This window comes from Oryctolagus cuniculus, chromosome X (genome assembly GCF_051225735.1).
Source record: "Oryctolagus cuniculus isolate XC-2025 breed Fujian yellow rabbit chromosome X, ASM5122573v1, whole genome shotgun sequence".
Taxonomy (NCBI): domain Eukaryota; kingdom Metazoa; phylum Chordata; class Mammalia; order Lagomorpha; family Leporidae; genus Oryctolagus; species Oryctolagus cuniculus.
In genome coordinates this window covers 19,902,950-19,929,868 of record NC_142888.1, presented here as the reverse complement: position 1 = coordinate 19,929,868, position 26,919 = coordinate 19,902,950, and positions in this window count along the sequence as shown.

Below are 26,919 nucleotides of genomic sequence, written 5' to 3'. Positions count from 1 at the left end.
GGGATTGGGGAGATTCCAAGGTGATAGAATAGGGAAGGAGTACACTGCTCTAATCTAGGGGAAGATAGTTAAAAGAAAAAAAAAAAAAGAAGTGCAGAGTGCAATCGCAGGAAAGTTAGGGAGAAAACTGCAGACGAAACTCCATGCAAGTAAGAGGGACACTGTGGACCTCTGTGGAGAGTGTGGACATGCAGCACAAACACAGTCACAACACAGGACTCCAGCAAGAGCCTCAGCACCAGCTTTGGAGACTGAGGTGAGACCAGACTGCTGCAGCCCAAGCCACTGACGATAAAGCTGCAGGAAGAGCCTGGTGTGAGTCTGGCTCAGAGCCATGTGGAGGACAGTGTTCCTGCCAAACTAGAAGAAAAAAAATGGGGCATGTTTATTTCTCCCTGACCACCCAGCACCGGTGTCCTGCAAGTAGCTGAGACAGGGTGGGCACCATTTTGGACATATGGAAAAGCTACACAAGCTTGTGCCCACATGCCCAGAAACCAGCCAAGAGGAGATGCCTGAATCTGGTTGGGAGAACTGATAGAGGGCTAGGCACTTGTGACTATGGGAGGCTTGTGCGCTGTGACTGTGAAGACACTGTAGCTGTGTGGGAGGGTGCAGGATGTGGCTGGGTCACTGGGTGGATCCACACACTTGAGGCTCGCCTGTCCTGGTGAGGGTCATTGCTGCAGGATCCATGCTCACACTGAAGACTTCACAGATCCTTTGTGTGGTTCTTGTGGTAGTGTGGATGAATATTGCACCCACTGGGTCTTTGGTCTCCTTGGAGGAGTGGAGGTGAGTGTGAGACTGTGCCAAGAGAGCTGATAAAACCTCCCCTCTGATAAAAAAAAAAAGAGAGAGACAGAGAGACAGAGAGAGAGAGAGAGAGAGAGAGAGGAAATTTACCACAACCAACTTGGGTGTCCCCTTGGACACTCCCCTCACAGTGGAACACTGAACAGAGCTCTCCGGCCACACCCAGAAAATGTCTCTGGGTATTCATTGAAAGAGCAGACACTAGACTAAGCAACAGAGGCATAGTCCAAAAATAAAAGCCATCAGAGAGGAATTAAAACAACAAGTATTTTCTCAAATGCTTAAAAATAAATGCAGAAATTCAAGGAACCAGAATAAGAAAGATGACATGATTCTTCCAAAGGAACACAACAGCATTTCAATACTAGAATGTGAAGATGAAGACAGTGAAGAAATGCTGGAAACGGAATTCAAAAAATTGATCATAGGATTTCTTAGAAGTAATCAGAAGCATGGGCTGGCGCTGCAGCTCACTAGGCTAATCCTCTGCCTTGCGGCGCCGGCACACCGGGTTCTAGTCCCGGTAGGGGCACAGGATTCTGTCCCGGTTGCCCCTCTTCCAGGCCAGCTCTCTGCTGTGGCCCGGGAGTGCAGTGGAGGATGGCCCAAGTGCTTGGGCCCTGCACCCCATGGGAGACCAGGATAAGTACCTGGCTCCTGCCTTCGGATCGCAGTGCACCGGCCGCGGCGGCCATTGGAGGGTGAACCAATGGCAAAGGAAGACCTTTCTCTCTGTCTCTCTCTCTCTCACTGTCCACTCTGTCTGTCCAAAAAAAAAAAAAAAAAAAAAGAAGTAAACAGAAGCATGTCCATGTCCATGAATTAAAGAAATTCATTCATGACATGAATGAAAATTTTTCCATGAAATTGAGATTTGGAAGAGAAATCAGTCTGGCGTCGCAGCTCACTAGGCTAATCCTCCACCTGCGGTGCCGGCACCCGGGGTTCTAGTCCCGGTCGGGGTGCCAGATTCTGTCTCGGTTGCACCTCTTCCAGGCCAGCTCTCTGTTGTGGCCCGGGAGGGCAGTGGAGGATGCCCCAAGTGCTTGGGCCCTGCACCCACACGGGAGACCAGGAGGAAGCAACTGGCTCCTGGCTTCGGATCAGCGCAGCACACTGGCCACAGCGCGACAGCCGTAGCGGCCATTGTGGGGTGAACCAACAGAAAAGGAAGACCTTTCTCTCTTTCTCTCTCACTGTCTAACTCTGCCTGTTAAAAAGAAAAAAAAGGAAGAGAAATCAAAACAAAACATTAGAAATGAAGAATTCAATAGGACAAATAAAAATGCAGTGGAAAGCTTTAACAACAGGTTTGGTGAGGTAGAAGAAAGAATATCTGAGTTCGAAGACAAATCTTTGGAAATTTTATAATTAGATAAAAAATTAGAAAACTTAAAAAGAATGCTGGAGGTTTATGGGATACTATCAAATGACTCAACATATGGGTCTTAGGAGTTCCTGAAGGCATGTAAAGAGAGAATGGAGCCGGTGCCGCGGCTCACTAGGCTAATCCTCTGCCTTGCGGCACCGGCACACTGGGTTCTAGTCCCGGTCGGGGCGCCGGATTCTGTCCCAGTTGCCCCTCTTCCAGGCCAGCTCTCTGCTGTGGCCAGGGAGTGCAGTGGAGGATGGCCCAAGTGCTTGGGCCCTGCACCCTATGGGAGACCAGGAGAAGCACCTGGCTCTTGCCATCGGATCAGCGCGGTGCGCTGGCCGCAGCACGCCAGCTGCGGCGGCCATTGGAGGATGAACCAACGGCAAGGGAAGACCTTTCTCTCTGTCTCTCTCTCTCACTGTCCACTCTGCCTGTCAAAAAAAAAAAAAAAAAAAAAAGAGAGAGAGAGAGAATGGATTAGAAGGCCTTTTTCTTCTTTTTTTTGTCTTTTTTTTTAAATTTTTATTTAATGAATATAAATTTCCAAAGTACAGCTTATGGATTACAATGGCTTCCCCCCCATAATGTCCCTCCCACCCGCAACCCTCCCCTTTCCCATTCCCTCTCCCCTTCCATTCACATGAGGATTCATTTTCAATTCTCTTTATATACATAAGATCAGTTTAGCATACATTAAGTAAAGATTTCAACAGTTTGCTCCCACACAGAAACATAAAGTGAAAAATAATAGATGATTTTTTAAATGATGATGAAATCAGATCAGACCTATTGTCATGTTTAATCCCAGCGAGAGTCAAGTTGGGAATTGCTAATTTCTTTTTTTTTAAACAGAAGATCAGTTTAGTATACATTAAGTAAAGATTTCAACAGTTTGCACCCCCATAGAAACACAAAGTGAAATATACTGTTTGAGTACTCGTTATAGCATTAAGTCTCAATGTACAGCACATTAAGGACAGAGATCCTAAATGAGGAGTAAGTGCACAGTGACTCCTGTACTCCTGTTGTTGACTTTACAAATTGACACTCCTGTTTATGGCATCAGTAATCTCCCTATGCACCAGTCATGAGTTTCCAAGGCTATGGAAGCCCCTTGAGTTCTCCGACTCTTATCTTGTTTAGACAAGGTCATAGTCAAAGTGGAGGTTCACTCCTCCCTTCAGAGAAAGGTACCTCCTTCTTTGAAGACCTGTTCTTTCCACTGGGATCTCACTCACAGAGATCTTTCATTTAGGTTTGGTTTTTTTTTTTTTTTTTTTTTGCCAGAGTGTCTTGGCTTTCCATGCCTGAAATACTCTCATGGGCTTTTCAGCCAGATCCGAATGGCTTTAGGGCTGATTCTGAGGCCAGAGTGCTGTTTAGGACATCCGCCATTCTATGAGTCTGCTGAGTATCTCGCTTCCCATGTTGGATCACTCTCCCCTTTATTTATTCTATCGCTTAGTATTAGCAGGTACTAGACTTGTTTATGTGCTCCCTTTGACTCTTAGTCCTTTCATTATGATCAATTGTGAACTGAAATTGATCACTTGGACTAGTGAGATGGCATTGGTACATGCCACCTTGATGGGATTAAATTGGAGTCCCCCTATTTCATGAAAAAATTACAGAAAACTTCCCCAGTTTGGAAGAAAAAAATGGAACACCTAAGTACAGGAAGCACATAGAGTGCCTAAAAGACAGGAATAGAAAAGACCTTCACTATGACAGTTTCTATTCAAACTCTCCACAGTAAAACATAAAAAAAAATTCTAAAATGTGCATGATAGAAGTGCCAGATTACATTCAGATGATCTTCAGTTAGACTCACAGCTGACTTCTCATCAGAAACTATACAGGATAGAAGGGAATGATGAGATATATTCCAAGACTTAAGAGGAAAAACTGCCAATCCAGAATACTGTATCCTGCAAAGCTCTCATTTATGAATAAAGACCTTCCATAACAAACAGAAATTGAAACAATTTGTCACCACTCATCCAGCCTTACAAAAATTGCTTAAGGCTCTGCTACACACAGAAATACAGAAACATGGTCATCACTATGAAAAAAAGTGAAGGCAGAAAAACTCCCAGTAAAAGTACAAAGGAAATCCAAAGTAAATAATAGGAATATTTGTGGAAAAGTGGCAGGGCCAAGTCATTACTTATTAATAGTCACCTTGAATGTGAATGGCCTCAACTCTCTAGTTAAAAGATACAGACTAAAATAAGACCCATTTATTTGCTGCGTGCAAGGAATATATCTCACCAACAAAGATACATGCAGACTGAAAGTAAAAGGATGGGAAAAGATATTCCATGCACATGGGTGCAGGGGCCCAGGGACTTGGGCCATCTTCTACTGTTTTCCTAAGCCATAGCAGAGAGCTGGATCAGAAGTGGAGCAGCTGGGTCTTGAACTGGCTCCCATATGGGTGGGATTCTGGCACTGCAGGCGGTGGCCTCCTATACATTGTTATTAACTATAGGCATCTTGCTGTGCAATTGAATACCAGAACTTATCCCTTCTACCTTTTTGTACCCACTGACTAATGACCCTCCTTTCTCTGTCTACCTGTCCCCACTTCTCACCTTCTGGTATCCACTATCTACTCTCTACCCATATGACATTAATTTTGGAGTCAACCAATGAGTGAGCCATGCTGTATTTGCCTCTCTGTGCCTGGCTTGTTTCACTTAACATAATATGCTCTAGATTCACCCATATTGTGGCAAATGACCAAATTTCTTGCTTCTCTAAAGCTAAGTATTATTCTGTTGTATATTTATATCACATCTTTGTTCCACTCATCTGTTAATGGACACTTAGGTTGTTTCTATATTTTGGCTATTAAAATAATGCTATAATGAATGTAGAATGGTACACATCTCTGCAGCATGCCAATTTCAGTATCTAATTTTAATCTTCCATTTTCATAGATCTTTCATAGATCGTCCTTGCTTTTAAAAAATACTTTTAAAGACAGAATCCTGTTTGGTTTCTTTTAACTCAAATTATGTATGTGAAATCCGTATAGGTTATTGCATGTACCAGTAGTCCATTAATTCTCTTCTGTATAACATTTGTTTCTACAATTATAGCCATGTACCCTTACCATTTGTACTGTTGGTGTGTATGAAGACTTGTTCCTAATTTAAGCTGTCATGGAAAATGCTGCACTGAACATTATTGTTCCAGTCTTTTGGTATACATGTTTTTTGACGTTGTTGTCTTGAGAATATATTTAAAGGTACAATTTAAGTGTGCCTTTGTTTTAGTATACTCTACCAATGATTTGTCAAAGCTGTTTTGTGGTTTTCACTCCCATTGGCAGTGTATAAAGATCCTAATCATGCCACAAATTTTACCAATACTTAGTAATTTCAGGTTTTTTAAAAAATTATTGTTGCCATTACACAGGTCGTGTGGCTGTTTTGCTGTGTGATTTTAATTTTAATTCGCTGTTGCTTTTACAATTTTAAACATATTTTAATGTTTTTTGAAGCCATTTTGATAGTCTCTTAGATGTGACATCTTTTAAAACATTTAATGCATTTTGTTAAAATTATTTTTCTCTTTGCTGATTTCTTTGAGTAGTGTATAAGTAAGTTAGTTTTTCCAACATTTCCAGGATTTTCTTCATCTCTTTTTATTCTTCATATTTTAATGTGATGAATCATACTGGTAGGCTTTGAATTATTAAAATGGATTTTTTTCTTGGCCAAATATACTCAACTTGGTTGTGATAATTGTTTCATACAGGGCTGGATTTGGTTTGAAAATGTTTTTATATAGGGTAAACATTATATTTATTCTAAGTAGCTGCTAAATATCCAATTGTTTTGTAATACAACTGCTTCAATTAGTCCCTAGTACAAATAAATTTAGTTTTTTTCAGTGAATGCATTCTTTTAATTGTGAATATGTTTTATCGCATGTTTCAATGAATGCTTTTGCATATATCCTTACATACTGGTGATTTCATTTCTGTAATTCTTTTTTTTTTTTTTTTTGACAGGCAGAGTGGACAGTGAGACAGAGAGACAGAGAGAAAGGTCTTCCTTTTTCTGTTGGTTCACCCTGCAATGGCCGCTGCAGCTGGTGCACCGCGGCTGGTGCACTGTGGCCGGCGCACCACGCTGATCTGAAGCCAGGAGCCAGGTGCTTCTCCTGGTCTCCCATGCGGGTGCAGGGCCCAAGGACTTGGGCCATCCTCCACTGCACTCCCGGGCCACAGCAGAGAGCTGGACTGGAAGAGGAGCAACCAGGACAGAATCCAGTGCCCTGAATGGGACTAGAACCTGGGGTGCCGGCACCGCTGGCGGAGGATTAGCCTATTGAGCCGCGGCGCCGGCCAATTTCTGTAATTGTTAAGGAGTGATTGATGAGCAAAATATTAAATACAGAATCAACCAAGGTATCCATCATCAGATGAATGGATAAAGAAAATGTGATTATACATACATACACACACACACACATACATGCACAGAATAGTATTAAGCTATAAAAAAGTGAAATTCCATCATTTGCAGCAAAAATCGTTGGAACTGGAGGGTATTATGTTGAGTGAAATAAGCCAGACACACAAGATACACACCACATGTTCTCCTTTATACATGGGGGCCATAATTTAAAAAGAAAGAAAGGAAGAAAAATGCTTGTGTGTATCAGTTTTGCTACCAATACAGTGTTTTGTCAAACTTTGTTTAAAATCTCTATCAAACCAATTGATAGTACTTATATACTATCATAGTTTTAATGATTTTTTGACTGTGTTAAAATTTATGAGTGAAGTCAATTTTTCTTTATTGCCCTTGCTTATTTTCTTGCTTGACTGTGATTGTTTAGTTATTATTTGTTGAACTCTTTATTTGGTGGAGTCACTAAGCCTTTGATTATAATGTAAATTAACAATATGTTACCTCTAAAAATAAAAACTTCTAGTCAGTTTTATTTAGTTTGACTTATATTTCTGTTTCAGTGTTTCCCTTCATTTGTCATTTTAAAAATACAATGTACTGCTGAATCCAACATCTTATGTCTGGTATATTGTTAGATATTTATAACTCATTTTTATTGGATTATTATCTTTTATAGTTTGATAAATTATCTAAATCTAATTATCCAAATATGTTTCATTCCTTCTCAAAATGTTATGCACACTCAATAGCTAACATTAGGTACATTTATTAAAATAAACATCATATCAACACTTCACCTCTAGGGAATGTTTTTTTTTTTTTTTTTCTCATACCATTCCCAGCACTGAATGTCCCTCTATTTGTTTCTTTTCTCTTACACTTGATGGGCAGAAAATGTTGCCTTGCACATTTTTTGGCTGTAAAAATATTGGCTATCTTTCCATAATTTTATTGGTTATTTGCATGTCTTTTTTTTTTACAGATGTGCTCTATAGATACACGCTCGCTTTTCCTTCTGTAATTGTCTTTTTCAAGTCAGTTTGTACACTTTTATTAACATGGAGGTATTAAGTGTTTTTGATAGATGGTTTAAATGTTTTGTTGGTTTTCCACTTTATTATAAGATATGGCCTTTTAGTAATCTTTACTTCTCATGTATTGAACATGCCAATTTTCTCCCTAAAGTCATCTAGAATTAGTAGTTTAAGAATGCCCCACAGCTCAAACTGTTACAGATTCCTCATTCATTTGGTTTCATTTTCATGTGTTTATAAATATATTGGAGAGGATTTTTTTAAATATACCTTCAGTTAGGAGTATATATGTTTATGAAAATAGTTACTATACATTGGATCTTTTAATGACTGAATGGAAATATACTATTCCGTGCATTCCCTTTGGTGGGTGGTTCTGTTTCTGGTCTCTGTTTTGTCATTTTGTCTATCCTTGTGCCAATACCATAATGTTTACAATAGGGTCGCATTATAATATAAAATGTACTGTGTCACAACCCTTGTAATTTTTGAAAAATGTGGGTGACTTTGGCAATTTTATTCTTCTCTTAAATAGGAACTGTGTGATAAATTGAAATATTTGTCCCATTTGATGGAATTGTTAAAAAGAGATCTGATGTGTCTAGAAAGAACAGGCCCTTGGTACTCTTAAGAGGTGTGCCTGTGAACAACGAGAGATTTTCAGTAGCTATCACCTCAGGATGAAGCTTAGTGGTATTTAGTTGAGAATCCTCCCTGCGAGTCACTCAGGCTGAATCTAAAGGAATTCTGCAGTTAAGCCTAACTACTAAATTTTCATCAAAATAAAGTATCCACTGCCATGCAAAAGGCCAGTTTGGCAATAGAAAAAAGCACTACAAACATTTTTAATCTAAGGCACCATAATGGGAATATAAAGGAATTACTGGTAATAACATCTTGATGAAGACATCAAATTGACGGTGTAGAGACCCTGTTATTACAATGTTTTCCAAACACTGAGTACACGTGCATCATCTGGGAGCTTGGGAAACTCTTGATGCCCAGGTGAGAGTCCAGAGCAGTTAATCAGCATTCCTAGGGATGGAAATCAGGCCGTGGTGGATTGTTAAGCTCCACAGATGATTCCAATTTCTAGCCATAGTTGAGACCCCATGTTTTAGGAACGGATAATAATCTACTCCAAATGAAAATACAGAAGAAAATCTTTAGCTGTTGCTAGGTCCCTTGCCAAGTTCCTCCTGGAAAGCTAATTTTTTTCTTCAGTAGATGATAAATAGGATTATAAGGTAACTGGAGTACTGCAGGAAAAAGTGCGTGATGAGTTCTGCGTGTATGTGGGGGGGTGGAGTGGGAGGGGCATAAGGATACTAACCAAATGAAAGTCACTTCTGAAATTTTTAGAAAATAAAATCATAGGAGCTGTTTATAGTCCAATCTAATTCCAGCCTCAGTGGTGGGAGGAAGGGGTGGGGGAGGCAGAGTGAATTTAGGCACTGAAAGAAGAGTGGGTAGCTTTGGTGAAATCTCAAGAAAATTGATCTTCTCGGTTTCTATTACCCATATCTGTTCAGAGTACTCAAGTCAGGAGACAAAAGTGAGGTGCAGGCATGTAAGTGACCCAGATAGTTACAGCAAGTGACCCTTCTTCTCAGTGTAGTCCTCTTATAAGTGGCGATGCTAAATCATTCATGACCTCATGTGCTGCTTTTGGCAAGCGGCTCCCTAATTGCTCCTGTTTTTGCATCGATTCTGCGCAGCGTGGAAAAGCAAGTCTTCAAGTTGCTTGTGGATTTATTGACCACCGGGTCCTTCCTCAGCTTTCACCTTCCAGGCCTCGCCCACTCTTATTTTAGAGCCAGGAGCTGGGGACCGCACCTGTTTCTAAGGATGGGTTGGGCGTTTTGATGGCTCCCTCTTTCAACCAACCCCCGCCCAGGTGTCCGCGTTTTTGCGTTTCCAGCTCACCCCCCACCCCCCGCCCCCGAATCCCTATCTCCGTGGCTGAGGGCCTGGGGAGGAGGGAAATCCGCCCTCACACGCACCAGATCCCTGGCGAGCTACCTGCTTTGTAGCGCAGCAGGCGGACCGCGCGGACCCACCTGCCTCCCAAAGTTTGGGGCGTAGGGAATCCGGGGCACGTGGCGTGGGCTATGGCTCAGCCAGGGGGACCGCAGGAAACCCGGGAAGATGCCGCTGGGGACGGATTCACCGACGTCATCAAGAGCCGCGCCGGTAGGACCCAGCTGTCTTGCTTTTTAATGTGGAGGTTATACTCGGTACCCTGCTACTCTTCGCAGAGGTTGTGCCCGGGAAGTTGGGAGAGGGTTGAGGAAAGTTGTGTGGCTCCGAGTGGAGGAGCAGCAAAGAACTGTCACTGTGCCCCCGCGCCTGGGGAGGGCGGGGAACCACGCAGGGCGCGTCCGAAGGAGGGAGGAGGGGGTTGTGTTCTACAGCGAAAGCAGAAACTCAAGTGTTCGCTTTGAGCCAAGTAAATATCCGGTGTGGGGGGGTATTTATTGAAGAAAGCCACTGCATATCGGTTTTATTACAGATTGTCACTTGTTTTAAAAATTTATTTTAAAAAACACAAAGGAATGGCCAGATTTATATATATGTATGTGTGTGTGTGTGTGTGTGTGTGTGTATACATATATATAAAATGGTGGCCTTAAGGAGGTGGGGAGGGAGCGATGCTAGGTTCCAGGAGAACCCAGCCCCAGCAGGGTGTGGCCCAGCACAGAGTTCAGAAATCTGAGAAGTTTCGCCTCACTTCAGAGTTGTGCAGAAGGAGGTTTTTGCAGCACTTCCCTGCCCTCTCCCTCCACCCCCGCACGTGTAAATTTCATTTATAATAAATCTTGGGGTGTTTGGGAGTCTGCCTACATATGCAAACGGTTGTAAAGCGGGACAGGTCTTTAAAGCTCTAAATGGTAGCAGCTGTTAAGGTTTCCCTTAGGATGAAGTTTGAGCTGACTGAATCCTTTCCTCTCGTCCTTGGAAAGGCACCAAATTGTGTCCAGCAAAATAACAGGACACTCCCAGATTTCTTCATGTGCATTGTGGGATGCTGAAGAGGACAGAAGTAAAGGTTAGAGCAATGGTCACAGGGGAAAACAAAAGTGAGCGTGAAACACATTAGTTGAGTAAACCACACACGGGCAAGGAGTTCAGAATATGGTAAAGCAGGATTTCTCCAAAACTTCAGTAAGGTCTCGCTGTACTTAAAAGTTGGTAATGATGCCTATAAGTCAGCAAACAATGGTGTCTCCGACAAGGTCTGGGAGAAATCAGTTACTATTTCAAATTTACAACCGTACTTACGGAACTTTCCTTACCCCATTAATAACTTGAAATGCTTACTAGATATTAAAGAGAAGAATGACAGATTTTCTTAAATGGAATGCCCTTAGCATTTAGCACCTAAGATGATAAAGTTGGCTTTAAGTAGATTCCCTAAAATAATAATGTGGAAAAATACCTTGGGTGGTTTCATTCATTGCTTTAAAATTGCTATTGTATATGCATTTTATTGGACAATAACCTTGCAGCTACAATTATCTGAAATATGCAGATTAATTTACTGCGTTCTCTATAAATCTGTTACAGAGAATTGTTTTGCAAAAGTGCTCATTTAGAGATTAATTTTACAAATTAATTCTATTTATCATTGTGCTACTTCTAAATTTGCCAGTGCATTGTGGAAAGGAGAGAAGGATCCACCAGTATATTCTCAAAATTAGATTCTTCTAAGCTTGTGTATTTTGAAAACGAATAGTTTAACTCCATAAGTAAATAAAATTCATTCTACTTTTATGTAACTTGAAATTCATATTTTGTGCTACTGAGGAGAGTCACTTAAAAATTCTTTTTTTCCATCTGTGAAATTAGGTTTTTATTAGAAAGCTAAGTAATTCATTTGGGATGAGTGACAGGTCCAACTGGTTATCTAATTATCAAAATCTATCTTTTCGGTAGGGCTTTTCCTTTAAGAGTTTAGAGTCCTTAGGTAAAATATAAACTAATATTTCCTTTGATTATGACAGTTTCTGTGCCTTTCAAAATGAGGATTTTTGACTTTCTGTTTTTATTACAGTAATTCTGAAACATAAATGGTGACTGCTATTAATAAGTGATTTTGCAGCCAATTTCTGTGCATGGCAAAAATGTAATGGGGTGAGGCTAACAGTGATAACAGAGAAAGTATACCTAAGAACTGCTGGTCACACTGGAAGTACTACTCATTCTCATTCTCTCTGTTCCTCCTCTCGCCCCGCTCCCCGCATTTAGACTATTGTTATAGTGCTTTAAAGGACATACAAATAAATCTTATATAAGATGTTTAATTATATTTTAGTGCTATTGGAGATTCTTTCTTATATTATAAGCAGAACTCTTTAAATGAGGACACGAAGATGATTTGTAATATACAATGACATTATAAGTTTTTGCTTCATTAGATTGATTTTGTACAGTAGTCTTGATTCATCATTTGATGAAGTCACAATAGTATGGAACTGCCACTATTACTATTTCTTTATCACAACTACATATTCTTAACCCATTGCAAGAGACAATAGTTTGATGTGATTATGGTTCATACACATGACTTTAATAGTCATTTGAGAAGCCCTATGCCTTGGGAAAGTGAGTACTCCAAAACAAAAAATGTTACCTATTGAGACATAAAATTTAATATCTCAAAGGTTAAAAAGTATATCATTTAAGATCATTTCAGTATCGTATATTTATAATTATTTTTTCTTGCTTGGATACTGCAAATGTGGGCACTTGGTCTCTTATTGATTAGGTGTACTTTCCTATGGATAGAAATATGCCAATGTAACAAACAGTCCTGTGCTGTTAATCTTTTAAGCCAGACATAAATTTAGCTAGCACCAATTTCTTATATGCTATTTTTGTGGTTTATATTTATTTGGTATCTTCAGGCACATGTTTAGATACTTTACTGGCACAGAATAATACTTGAATAAACTGTACCTATGGATTTGCATCATAAAAGTTTTTAAACTGTTGGATGTTGAAACGAATTCAACTATCTTCACAAAAAATCAGCTAAGTTGTTTTATTGCAAAAGAAATAAATAAGTAAGATTCTTTGTGTTTGGCTCTTGATTACTATTATAATAAAGACCTTTCAGGTGACCAATTTCACATTGATAGAGCTCATATTTTATTCCAGATTGGCTATAGGAGATTGTTATATCAAAAGTTTGATAGATTTTATGTTGAGTATACATAATGATTATAAAGAGTCTATTTTAAACAATAATATATAAATTTTAGGCTTAGTAACTACTATAAAACACACTAATTTCTTTAGTATTTTAAATTATTAAGATTAAGAATGCTATTTAATTGAACTTATTTTATTTGAGCTAATGTTTTTAAATTATATCCTTTCATTACTACACAAGTAACAGATATTATCAGAATAAAGCAAGCATCAAGTTTGATAAAAATACTAGGGATTTTAAAAGGGGAAATGTTAGTAACAATTCTTTCAGAACTTCCAGTTATTTTATCTGAAATTATTTTCCTACTAGGCCATTTAGTATCAAAAGAGTCACTCTCATAATGAAACCTACACTCACCCATCTCATATGCTGATATCAACATAAATGGGGTAGTTCATTGTACATGTTTGAAGATCAGATTTGTGCTTGAAGAAAAGATCCTTTAGTGTTAAGATTGTAGGGACTACTTTTCATGGATAATGTCTCCTAGAGTATGTTATACCATATTGTAAGTTTTACCATGTTTTAGTTGGTTGGGCATGACAACAGCCCTATTATATGAATTGACAGACTGAAGGCCTAGAATCCTAAAGAATCTTCCATTCTCATTCTGCTTAGAGATAGAGACATCAATATTTATGGGAGTTAAAAAATGTTTTCATGCAAGTTGTTTTCCATTATATCAAAATTATTTTCAAATCTATGTGTTGTGTTTTCTTTGATAACGATAGCAAATTTGATTATTTCCTCCAAGGAGACACTCAGATATCATATATATTGAATTAATGAGTACATTTGGCTTGAGACTGAAGATAGTTTCTAAGTTCCTGCTTAAAACTTTGAATAAAGTATGATAGTTGATTTCAATTTAGTAAAGTTAGCTAATCTGTCTTGACATTCAGTAATTCTGAGCTCTAAATTTCTCTCTATAGAAACTGTTGCCTGTTACAATGAAATTGAAAATAACTAATAGTTCTAGGAAAATGTATTTTCCTCTAGTTATTAGAGGACTACACAGTAGTGTGCTGGAGCTGGTTAGTGTCAGCTCATGAAATCCAACTGTGTGAATCTCATCCTAACTCCAAATTCAGTGGTATTATGTTGGTACTTTGAGATTCCCACACTGGGATTATTTATACCAGAGAAATAGACAAATGCTATTAATCAGGACTTCTGAGAATCAGGACTTTTGAGAGTTAGTAAATATCTACCCATACAGCACTGATTATATCAATGGTGGAAGAAATACAAATACCATTGTTGAGGCTGTATTAAGTATGTATTACACTTCAAGTAACACAATAACCAGATAAGTGTGGACTTAACAAATTTTACATAACAGGAAATTTGGAAGTAGGTCTGTTCTTGTCACTGGTTTAACATCTCAATGATTTCGGGGCTAGTGTTTTAGTGGTGATTCTCTTGGCCTTTTTTTTTTTTTTATGATTACAAGTTGACAGTCACTTGTTCAGGTATCACCTGAGACCAAAAGAAAGAAGAAAAAAGTCATCAGTTGCATCTCTTTCAGACTTCATTCAGCATACTGCTGCTTGTGTGTCATGGCAACAGTCTGTGTAATGTGGCCAACCTTAGGTGTAATGGCTGCTGAGACTGAATATTTAGCTCTTAGTATCCTATAGGAAGACAAGAGGAGTTAGGCAATCGAAATGGTATTAGGACAGCAAGTCAGCCAATCTGGTTTACTTCGTTTGCTTTGTAACTGTTGAACCTTCTGTCGTGACAAAGCACCTAGTGCTTTTTAAGCACCACAGTTATTCCCTGTTTTTGCAATCATAAATTTATGTCAGGTTGGTGTCGTAAGTTCTTTCTTTTCATTTCCTTTAAAACAGGCAAAGCCCATCATAGCACATGAACTTAAAAATTTAATAGCTGTGACTTTGTGTCCCTAGTTTAGAACTCTCTATTCCAGTGAAACTTGACCTGTGTTATCCCTTGAAACTGACATGCTATTTTAAGAATGGACATATTTTCACAACTGCAGGCATAGTCTGTGACAAGTATAGCATGAACATCACTGTAGAATAGTTTACAGATATATTTTAATGTAAGGAAGCTGAGTGTGATGAACACCTGTAAACACCTTCTGATCATGTTCTGTCATTACATAACTGAAAACTGGGCCATGTGAGAAGCAAATTTTAATGTAAAATGCCCCCCATATGCCCTGTCCCTCCTCCAAACTACTTCCACTGCCTCCTCATGTAACATCGTTTTAAGTATTGAGGATGAGCTGTTAATTTTGAACTTGTATTATACAATACAGAAGAATATATTTTCATCATGTTCCTATCCTGAGGAATTGTCTTTCAGTGGTCCAGTTGTCACAAAATGAGTGGAAACAAGCAAAGAAGCTACTTATTGTTTTGTGACTTGAATTTATTTTAAATGTAATAATTTTACATGAATGAATTTAAAGAGCTTCTGACTTAAATAGTAATAAGAATTACATCCATAGTACAAATTTGCTAAAGATTGAAGGAGACTAGAATTTTAATCAAGGCCCGGTGGAGTTATCAATGGATTCCTGAAGTTACCTATTCTAAGTTAGAGAAATATTGATCAGGCCCTTGAGAAAACTCACAAGTTGTATTTTGTTTTGCTTCAGCTTTTGCACAAGATTGAACTAAGCTGGAGCCTTGGTGTTCCTGAAAGATGTGTACCATGAACATGATAGCAATCTAAGGGTTTTTAGAAAACACAGATGCCTGGGCCCTTCTACCAGCCTCTGGTTTATTTTGACTGAGGCTTCACTGGGATTTCTAATAAGGAGATAGTTTTGAGTAGCTTTGGAATTTGAATTTTTCATCAATCTTTCAAGCATTTTTGAATCTGGTTGTAAATTGTCAGAGGAACCTTCCTTGGTTGCTTGTTTTGTGCTGGTGATGGACTAATCTTCCTTTCCCTGTGAATATAGTGTCCAGTGAATCCTTGGCACACCTCACCTCACAAGCTGCCAATGACTTACAGAGGTTGTCTGTGTCCTTCTTCTAGACTCTGAAAATGCCACCCGATATTGATGATAAAATTCAAAGAACAGAACATCTGTGGGGTAGAAGAGCAGAGAAAAACCTGATCATCAGGAGCAGCTGCCTGAACTTACGAGAGAGTTAATAGCCTTCTTAGGTGTAAAACCTAAATGCAAACTAATTGACCTCAGTTGCATTATTTCTAGCACTCATGTAAAATAACCTGCATTACCCAAATCAGAATTCCAGGTGGAGAAGAGCTAGTTTTAGATGTAGTGGCCACAAAATTATGAATAATAGGCAAATTTAAATCCAAGGATTTGTTTGGTTTCATACGCAGTTTCAAGAAAAAGAAGTACTTCTTTAGTTATGCACCTCTAATTCTTTGGAGCCCCAATACTACCTAATATATTGGATCAATATATAACACTCTATTATTTAACTCATATTTCTTGCTTGAACTCAGAAAACAATTTTTGTTTCACTAGGTCCAGGGCTTAGAAACAGAATATATACACACACTTGACCTTAGAGTCATGCTATGGGAGATTTGGAGGAAGAACAAACCTCTATCAGAGGCCTGATCTAAGTTACCATGTGGACATGTGTAGGTAGTTGTAATAGAGTCAAAGAAAATTGATTGGGGGGGGGGGGGCATTGCAATGGTAGTTACCACTACATGAAACAAGCGAGAGCAAAGTAACTATGTCTCCTCTCTCATTTATTTCTCTTTCTTTCCTAACCTTCCTATTTCCCTCTTGAACATCGTTGTCACTCCTCTCAGAACTCAGGTTAATGCCATCAATACTGTAGTACAATTAAATTATAGTACAAATAGACTTCTTTTGGAATGTTTTCATTCCCTTGCCACAATTTTGTAGCATTTGGCCCACAGGGAAATATGTTCCAGGATTCATTATGCCAGCTTTCAATTCAATTTTTCGATAAAACTTGTACAAGTTTTGGACTACTTGTACTTTATTTTACAACATAACTGCTATGTATTAAAAATTTAGCTCATTTGAAATTAGACTTCTGACTTGATACAAAGAATAGCTAATACAGCTATAGAAACATCTGGTCAGCCATCAGTCATATTCCTCTATCACAGTGAAAACATCTGGTCAGCCATCAGTCATATTCCTCTATCACAGTGATTTTCAAATTTGAGTGTGCGGCAGGGCTCTCTGGAGGGCTTGGTACAACACAGATCATTGAGTCCCACTCTGAATTTTTTGTTCATAGCTGTAGGATGGGTCCTGAGAAATTTAATTTCTCACAAGTTCATGAATATGGCTGACTATAGTTGTACAAGAGTGATACTTTGAGAAACAATGTTCTTGTATAAAATTTAGGAAGCAATTGGTGAGTGCTAATTGGCTGGTGAAAACATGAAGGAGTGTGAAGTTCTTTGTTGTAGGAAATAAAGAATGATGCAGGATTATTCAGAGATATTGGATAGATAGGGTGTTCCTACTAGAATTGTGTCCCTATGACATTAGTATGTTTGATTCCTTTGTCCTTTTGAGCTTAATGCCAACGTAATAGATATGAATGAAAGCATTTAAACACAGGAGTAATTGGTAACTAGACTTTTATAGTAAATTTTATGTGTCCCTTGCATGGCTTTTCTTTTAAATTTATTAATTAAATGCAACTAATTTTAAATGGAGTTTGCATGCTTAATATGCTGATATTATATTATCAATGTGTAGTATAAACATATTACAAATGTTCCAAGTACTTGGATATGTTTTTGCCATGCTATGTGTTTTCCCTTGCTATATTGCTCTGCTAGAAATTACAGCAACTTCCCTTTCCCACACCCACTGGCGAAAAGTCCCCCAAACGCATAGTTAGCCAATAAAGGAAGATGACTGTAGAATATATGTTTTAACAAGTTCTAAGTTCCTCAAAGAAATATCTGCCAAAGATGACTTACACTAATATTTTGCTGTTGTACTATGTAAAATCTGTCTTTCTTGGCCGGCGCCGCGGCTCAATAGGCTAATCCTCTGCCTGCGGCGCCGGCACACCGGGTTCTAGTCCCGGTCGGGGCACCGGATTCTGTCCCAGTTGCCCCTCTTACAGGCCAGCTCTCTGCTGTGGCCCGGGGGGGGAAGTGGAGGTTGGCCCAAGTCCTTGGGCCCTGCACCCCATGGGAGACCAGGATAAGTACCTGGCTCCTGCCTTCGGATCGCAGTGCACCGGCCGCGGCGGCCATTGGAGGGTGAACCAACGGCAAGGGAAGACCTTTCTCTCTGTCTCTCTCTCTCTCACTGTCCACTGTGCCTGTCAAAAAAAAAAAAAAAAAAAGGTAAGTAAAATCTGTCTCTTTAAATTTGTTTTCATTAAGTGGTCCTCTGCTATTGAATTTGAACAGTTTCCCTCTTTCTACTTCATGGAGCACTTATTAAATGGACTATTAATATTATTTCATGAATAAATAAGTTGGGGGCTCATGGGTTAAAAAGTTAATACATTTATTTTATGCATAATTTCTAAGAAATTTCATTGTTCTAAAGTTCATGAAATAAAGAGAAGGCTAGAGTTCTCTAAACATATTTTATTGTGGGAATTTTTTGAGAAGTACTTTGTGGATTAGTGTTTCATGGAATTCGATTTGGAAAATAGAAAATATAGGTATGTGTAAATTAGAATATAACAACCCATTGATCTACTGATTTACAAACAGATTTGCCTTTGTTATTTGAAATAACACTTACTTCTAAACTTCTAAATCTGTTTTCTGACAAATTATATGGCTTTTGTCACCTAAGAAAAACATCTCAGTTGTAAGAGGGTCATTCCGTTTTTTTAAAAAAAAAAGTGGAAAGATACTGGTTTAGTGGGAATATAGACAATGGCTATAAACAATAATTGAATGGAAAAATGGCCATTTTACCAAAATACAGTAAATTTTAAAGGAAAATAATAGATCATTAAAACTACAGTAGTAGAATATTCTTTTAATATTCTTTATTAATATGAAGAAAAGAGATTTTATTTATTCCATAGATACAGTTCCAAGAAGACAATTGTACTTCACTCACTCCCCTGCTCCCCCAATCCCCTCCCTCCCTCCCTCCCTTCCTTCCTTCCTTCCTTCTCTTCATCAGTTTTTGCCAGGACATAATTTTAATCCACTCTATAATTACAGGTTTAATTCACAGTTCATCATAATATTCAACAAGTAAAAAGTAGGAAGACTACATTTCCATAAGAATATAACACAAACTAAAAATGACAATCATATCCCAAAGTGGCCATTTCCTTCCTTAAATTTTTTTTGTATTCCATATTAACTGACACATAATGGAGAAAACATATGATTTGTCTTTTTGAGACTGGCTTATTTTGCTAAGCATGGTGGTTTCCAGTTTCATCCATTTTGATGCAAATGAAAGGGTTTGATTCTCTTTTTTTATGGCTAAGTAGTATCCTATATATATATATATCACCTATATATTATGTATGTATATTTTATATATGATATATCCTATATATATTATATATAATCATAATTTCTTTATCTAGACATCAGTTGATGGACATCAGGGTTGATTCCATATCTTAGCTATTGTGAATTGTGCTGCAATAAACATGGGGATACAGATCAGATCACTCTTTCATATACTGACTTCATTTTCCTTGGGTATATTCCCAGGAGTAGGATCGCTGGGTCATATGGCATATCTATTTTCAGCTTTCTGAGTTGTTTCCATACTGTCTTACACAATGGCTGTACTAGTTTACATACCCACCAACAGTAGATTAGGGTACTTTTCCCCCCACATCCTTGCCAGAATTCATTGTTTATTGATTTCTGTTTGAGAGCCATTCTAACTGGGGTGAAGTGAAACCTCATTGTGGTTTTGATTTGCATTTGTCCTGACGGCTAGTGATCCTGAGCATTTTTTCATGTGCCTGTTGGCCATTTGATTTCATCTTTCTTTAAAAAAATAGATCGACTTACTTATTTGAAAGAAAGAATTAGAGAGAGAGAGAGAGAGAAAGAGAACGTGCAAGATCTTCCATCTGCTGGTTCACTCTCCAAATGGCCAAAATGGCTGCAGCTGGACCAATCCAAAGCCAGGAGCCTGGAGCTTCTTCAGGGTCTCCCATATGGGTGCAGGGGCCCAAGCACTTGGGTCATCTGCTGCTTTCCCAGATGCATTATCAGGGATCTGGAACAGAACTGGAACAGCCACTACTTGAACCAGCATCCATATGGGATGCTGGCACTGCAGGTGGCAGGTTTACCCGCTATACTACAGCACCATGCCCCTGAATTGAACCTTTTGAAGAATGCCTGTGCATGTCCTTTGCCCATTTCTTGACTGGATTGTTTGTTTTGTTGTTATTGAGATTCTTGAGCTCTTTATAGATTTTAGGTATTAATCCTTTATCAGTTGCATAGTTTGCAAAGATTTTCTCCCATTCTATCAGTTGCCTGTTCACTTTATTGTTTGCTTTACAGTGAAGATGCTTCTTAACTTGATCTAATCCCATCTGTCTAGTTTTGCTTTAATTTTCTGTGCATCTGGGGTCTTTTCCAAGAAATTTTTGCCTATGCCAATGTCTTACAGAGTTTCCAAGATGTTTCCCCTAGTAACTTGATGGTATCAGGTCATAGATTTAAATCCTTTTTCTGTTGTTTTTTTTTTTTAGATTTTTTTGACAGAGTTATAGACAGAGAGAGAGATAGAGAGAGGTCTTCCTTCCGTTGGTTCACTCCCCAAATGGCCACAGTGGCCAGCGTTGCACTGATCTGAAGCCAGGAGCCAGGTGCTTCTTCCTGGTCTCCCATACGGGTGCAGGGGCCCAAGCACTTGGGCCATCCTCCACTGCCTTCCCCGGGCCACAGCAGAGAGCTGGACTGGAAGAGAAGCAACCGGGACTAGAACCTGATGCCCATATGGGATTCCAGCATCGCAGGCCGAGGATTAACCAAATGAGCCACAGCGCCGGCCCCTATAGTATGTCTTGAAGTCAGATATTGTGAAGCCTCCAGCTTTGCATTTGTTGTTTAAGATTGTTTAACTGTTTGAGATCTCTTGTCTTTCCACATGATTTTTAGCATCTTTTTTCCTAGATCTGAGAAAATATCATTGGTTGATTAGGATCACATTAAATCTAAATTGTTTTTGCTTGTATGTACATATTTATCAAAATACCAATTTTGTTGATATTAATACTTTAATATGGACGTTTCTTCTATTTTGTTGTATCTTCTATTTATTTAATGTTATGTAATCCTCATAGTAGAGATCTTTCACCCTCTTTGTCAAATGTATTCCAAATTAACTTTGTTATTGTGAATGGGATTGATCTTACAAGTTCTTTCTCAGCCATGACACTGTGTATACAAAGGCCGTTGATTTTTGTGTGTTGATTTTATATCCTGCAACTTTACCAAACTCTTATGAGTTCCAATAGTCTCTTAGTGGAATCTTTTGGTTCACTGTATATATAGAATCTTGTCATCTTCAAACAGGAATAATTTGACTTTTTCCTTTCTAATTTTGATCCCTTCAATTTCTTTTTCTCACCTAATGGCTGTGGCTAAAACTTCCAGAACCATATTGAATGGTGAGACAGGGCATCTTTGTTTGGTTCTGGATCTTAATGTAAATGCTTACAAGTTTTCCTCATTCAATATGATGTTGGGCATGAGTTTGTTATATATTGCCTTGAATGTGTTGAGGAATGTTCCTTCTATTCCCAATTTACCTAAGATTTTCATCATGAAAGGATGTTGTATTTTATCAAATGCTTTCTCTGCATCTATTGTGATTAACAATGTTTTTTATTCTTCAATTTATTAATGTGATGTGTCACATTTATTGATTTGCCTATGTTGAACCATCCCTGCATACCAGGGATGAATCCCACTTAGTCTGGATGAATGATCTTTCTGATGTACTGTTGGATTTGATTAGTATTTTGTTGAAGATTTTTGTATCTATGTTCATCAGTGATATTGGTCTATCGTTCTGTTTGTTCTTTTTCTGGTTTTGGAATTAGAGTCATGCTGGCCTCATAGAAGGAGTTTGGGAGGATTCCCTTCCCTTCAACTGTTTTGAATAGTTTGAGAAGAGTTGGAATTAGTTCTTTAAATTTCTTGTAGAATTCAGCAGTGAAGCCATCTGTTCCTGGGCTTTTCTTTGTTGGGAAGTTCTTTATTTCTGATTCAATCTGTAGTGTAACATTCTTAATCATTGGTTTAACAAAGTTTTACAAAACTATATTTGCAGCAATACTATTACACACAGACTTTTTTTTCTTTTCTCTTTTTTTTTTTTTCCTAAATTTTAGCTCTCACATATAAGGGAGAACATGTGATATTTGTGTTTCTGGGTCCAGCTTATTTCACTCAACATGATGTCCTCCAGCTACTTCCATTGTGTGTGTGTGTGTGTGTGTGTGTGTGTGTAGTTTTTGAATGTCATAATTACAGAAAGCATGAGAGAGAAGGAGAAAGGGAGAGAAAGAGAGAGAGAATCTTTGTCTGCTGATTCACTTCACAAATGGCTTCAACTGCCAGTGCTGTGCTAGGCTGAAGCCAGGAGCCAGGAGCTCCATCTGGATCTCCTACATGGGCCATCCTCCACTGCTCTCCCCAGGCCATTAGTAGGGAACTAGACCAGAAGTGGAGCATCAGATGCAAACTGACTCCCACATGGGATGCCAGCATTGTGGGCTAGAGCTTTACCTTCTATGCCATATCATAGCCACCATCAAATCTATTCTTAAATGTGCTTTTTTAAAAAAATTATTTGACAGGTAGAGTTATAGACAGAGAGAGAGACAGAAAGAGAGGTCTTCCTTTTGTTGGTTCACTCCCCAAATGGCCGCTACAGCCGAAGCTGCTCTGATCTGAAGCCAGGAGCCAGGTGCTTCTTCCTGGTCTCCCATGCGGGTGCAGGGCCCAAGCACCTGGGCCATCCTCCACTGCCGTCCTGGGCCATGGCAGAGAGCTGGACTGGAAGAGGAGCAACTGGGACTAGAACTCGGTGCCCATATGGAATGCCAGCGCTGCAGGTGGAGGATTAATCGAGTGAGCCATGGCGCCTGCCCTGAATGCGCTTTTATTTTTTACCCTAATGTGGTTACCTAATTATGTGAATCATGTAAATCTTATTGAACATTTGTTTCTATATTCTAAAAAGGAGATGAACAAAGAGCAGTTTGTTGCCTGCTTAGATAAACACATAGAAGAAAATATTTAAATAGCTCAAAAATACTTGATGGGTAAGAAGATACATCTATCTGTATTTATCTATCTAAGTTAATTAAGACAATTCTAAACTCTTCAGTATTATCAAACAGTGGGGTTTTACCAGACACACATTGAATGAGGGAGCAGATGGAGCAGTGCATGAAGAGGTCCAGGAGAGAAGAGTAAGTAAGGCTCAGTAAGGACACCGAACCTTAGAGTCTGTCAAGTGATTGGAACTGGAGGAGATTGTTAATATTACAAATCTTTTTATGATAGTCATTAGCAATATAAATATGGGAACCTACCTGCAAATGGGAAAACTAAAATATTATGTAATCTAATTGACATTTTACTCCTGATATAGTAATTATATTAAATCTGTTTTCCAGTTTGTGTATTAAGACATAAAATATGAGAGGAATTTCAAAAAGTTAATGGAAAATGTGTATGATTAAAAATGCATGTATTTAGGCTGGCACCACGGCTCACTAGGCTAATCCTTTGCCTGCGGCACTGGCACACCGGGTTCTAGTCCCAGTCGGGGCGCCGGTTCTGTCCCGGTTGTTCCTCTTCCAGGCCAGCTCTCTACTGTGGCCCGGGAGTGCAGTGGAGGATGGCCCAGGTCCTTGGGCACTGCACCCGCATGGGAGACCAGGAGAAGCACCTGGCTCCTGGCTTTGGATCAACACAGTGTGTCAGCCGCAGTGACCATTTTGGGGGTGAACCAATGGAAGGAAGACCTTTCTCTCACTGTCTAATTCTGCCTGTGGAAAAAAAAAATGCATGTATTTCAAACACTTTGTAAAGAGTAAACTTATTTAATTCCACTTTACACAAACTTTTCAAAGTATGCTTGTAGAAAATTATTTTAGAACTAAAAAGCTGGGGAGGGTGTTTACCTTAGTGGTTAAGACAGTTAAATCTCAATTTGGAGTACCTGTTTTCAATACCCAGCTCTAGATCCTGACTCTAGCTTCCTGCTAATGCAGATACTAGAAGGCAGCAGTGATGGCTCAAGCAATTGTGTTCCTACCGCCCCTGTAGTATAACTGGACTGAATTCCTGTCTCCCTGTTTCAGCCTGACCCAGCCCTGGAAGTTGCAAGTGTTTGGGGGAATGAAGCAGTGAATGGGAACTTTCTCTCTGCCTCTCAAATAAATTGATTATAAAAATAAAATGAAGCATCAAGTTTGACAATATTTGACTTGACCAGTCACATATTATATAAAATATACTAAATTATTAGTTAACATATACTGATAACCATAAAATCTCTAAATGCATTTTCTCAAATTTATACATAGCTAATTACTGAGGTCATGTAACTATAGGTTTGAGAACAGACTGGTTTTGAATCACAAATGAAAATTTTTTATAAAGAACATTTCTAAAATGAACCCCATGAGGAAATACATTATTAATTATAGCTAGTCAGATGTGTGAAATGCTTAGTTTTTCATTCCATAGAAATACATGTTTCATAATAGAGTAGCTATTCTCTAATATTTTCAGTCAATTATAATTTGGTTCAGAGTAATAGTCAGATTAGAGATACTTCTTAAAATGTAGACTATAATTCTAGATATAAACTCAATTTGATTTACTCATTTAATTAAAACAATGACTATTTTTAAGAGTATTGATGGATACTTGTACAAAAATCAAGTTAAAAAGCAATTAAAATCAATATCTTATATTATGCCTTATTTAGATATTGAGATATAAGGCAGAGCATGCTAATATATGAAAGAAAACAGGCTTTTATTTACTATTTTCTTCCTTTTCCTAAGAACCAAAAATTAAATTACACTGTCATTTGCTAGTTGTAATCATTTTCTAAAACAAAATAAATTAATGTTTCTAATTCATTCTCTTGCCATATCTTCCAATTTTTCATCGTTGTAAAGTTAGAAAATGTATGCATTAGGACCAGTGAGGAAACTGTGTTCAAGATGTCCTTGGTAGGGAACACAGAACCGAGACAGGCATTTGGCCTAACAGTTAACACATTGGTAAAGATACCCCCATTCCATATCAGAGTGCCTGTGTATGATACATGGCCCTGCTCCTGACTCCAGCTTCCTGCTAATTCAGACCCTGGGAGGAAGAACTGAGGGCTCAAAGGATTGAGTTCCTGCCACCATATGGAAGATCTAGACTTTGTCTTCTCCCTCCCCAACACTGGGTATTGCTGGCATTAACGGGAGTGAACTAGCAGATGAAAGCTCACTGTCTGTGCCTCTCTGATTATTTAATTAAATTATTAATTTTAAGAATAAGATGTCTGAATTCTGAGAAAAGTAGCAGAAGCATTTGCTTATTATTACGGTAGATTTTTCTGTGAAAATTATAATTGTTAGCTAAAGTTTTCTGATGTTAATGGGCTACATAACTAATTTGAAACTTAAGACTCCTTTTCAATTTTCCCTAAAAGACTCTAAATTATCTACTGAATGAATGTTAAATCTTGGAAACTTACTAAAATGGCAGTAAGGATTTTCTCTATCAAAGATAAGCTCTTTTTAAGGTGAATTAAGATTTGAATTTGATTTGTCTGTTTTAGCTTAAATCTAGAGATGCATGTCCAGTTGCCACATTACATGGCCATACTATTAGAAACTTCCGTCATGGAGTAAGAGTTGATATGTAGTAATATCAAGTGGGGAAATTGAAAGACTCCCTCTTTACTCCCACCGACTCTACACAAAGAATTGTGGCTCCTGTCAAAACACTTGAATAAAGAATATATTTTCTCTTGTGTTTTTTTAAATGTAATTTTTCTACCCTGGATTTTCCATGCTTGCTTTTCCTCATCGTATTCCTTTCAAAGACTTAATATCTTCGTACGCCTACACTAATATGATGCTATAGTATTATTTGATTCATAGTGAAATTTGATTTAACAAGATTTCAGAGGTCATATGTAGAGCAGTAGAATGGTATGACCTTAAAGTCAAGATTACACTAAGGTTTCAGTAGTAGTACCTTAAAACATCAATTATCAAGGCACTTGTTCAACACTCACAGTATATCTCCTACTAAACTAAGAAAAACAGATTTTTGGAATTGTGTAGTAGAAGTTCCCCAAAACTAGGTTCTTGGGGACCTGTATTCTAATATGCATCTACTGTTAGTAACTGGTTGATTTAAGGTAATACCAGAATTTTTAAAAATATATTTTTAACTTTATTGAGGTATAATTAATATACAAAAGTAATACATATTTAATATATGCATTTTGATAAATTTGGGCATATGCGTGCACCTATGGTACCGTGACCGCTACCAAGGTACTAAAGCTATACATAACTTCCAAACATGTCCTTATAATCTTCAGATATTTTTTTAGTAAAAACATTTAACATGAAATACATCCCTTATGTTAAAGTGCACCGCATAGTATTTTTAACTATAGGTATTATGTTGTATAGCAGACTTCTTATTTATCTTACATAATAGAAACTTTATTCCATTGAAGAACAATTCTTCATTGTCTCCTCTCCCAGTCTCTTGCAACCACTATTTAATGCTTCCATGAATATGATGATTTTAGATACCAGTTATAAGTAGAATCATGCTACATTGTCTTTCTGTGATGGGCTTGTTTCACTTAACAAGGTTACTCAAGGTTCATTCATGCTGTCACAAAGAACAGGATTTCATTTTTAAGGTAGAACGGTATTCTGTTGTGAGTTTTTACCACATACTCCTTATCTACCCATTTCTTGATTATTCTAAATATGGCTACAATGAATGTAGGAAAACAGATATCTCTTTGAGATCCTGACTTTAATTTTTTTAGAAATTTACCTAGAAATTTGATTACAAGTTCAAATGGTAATT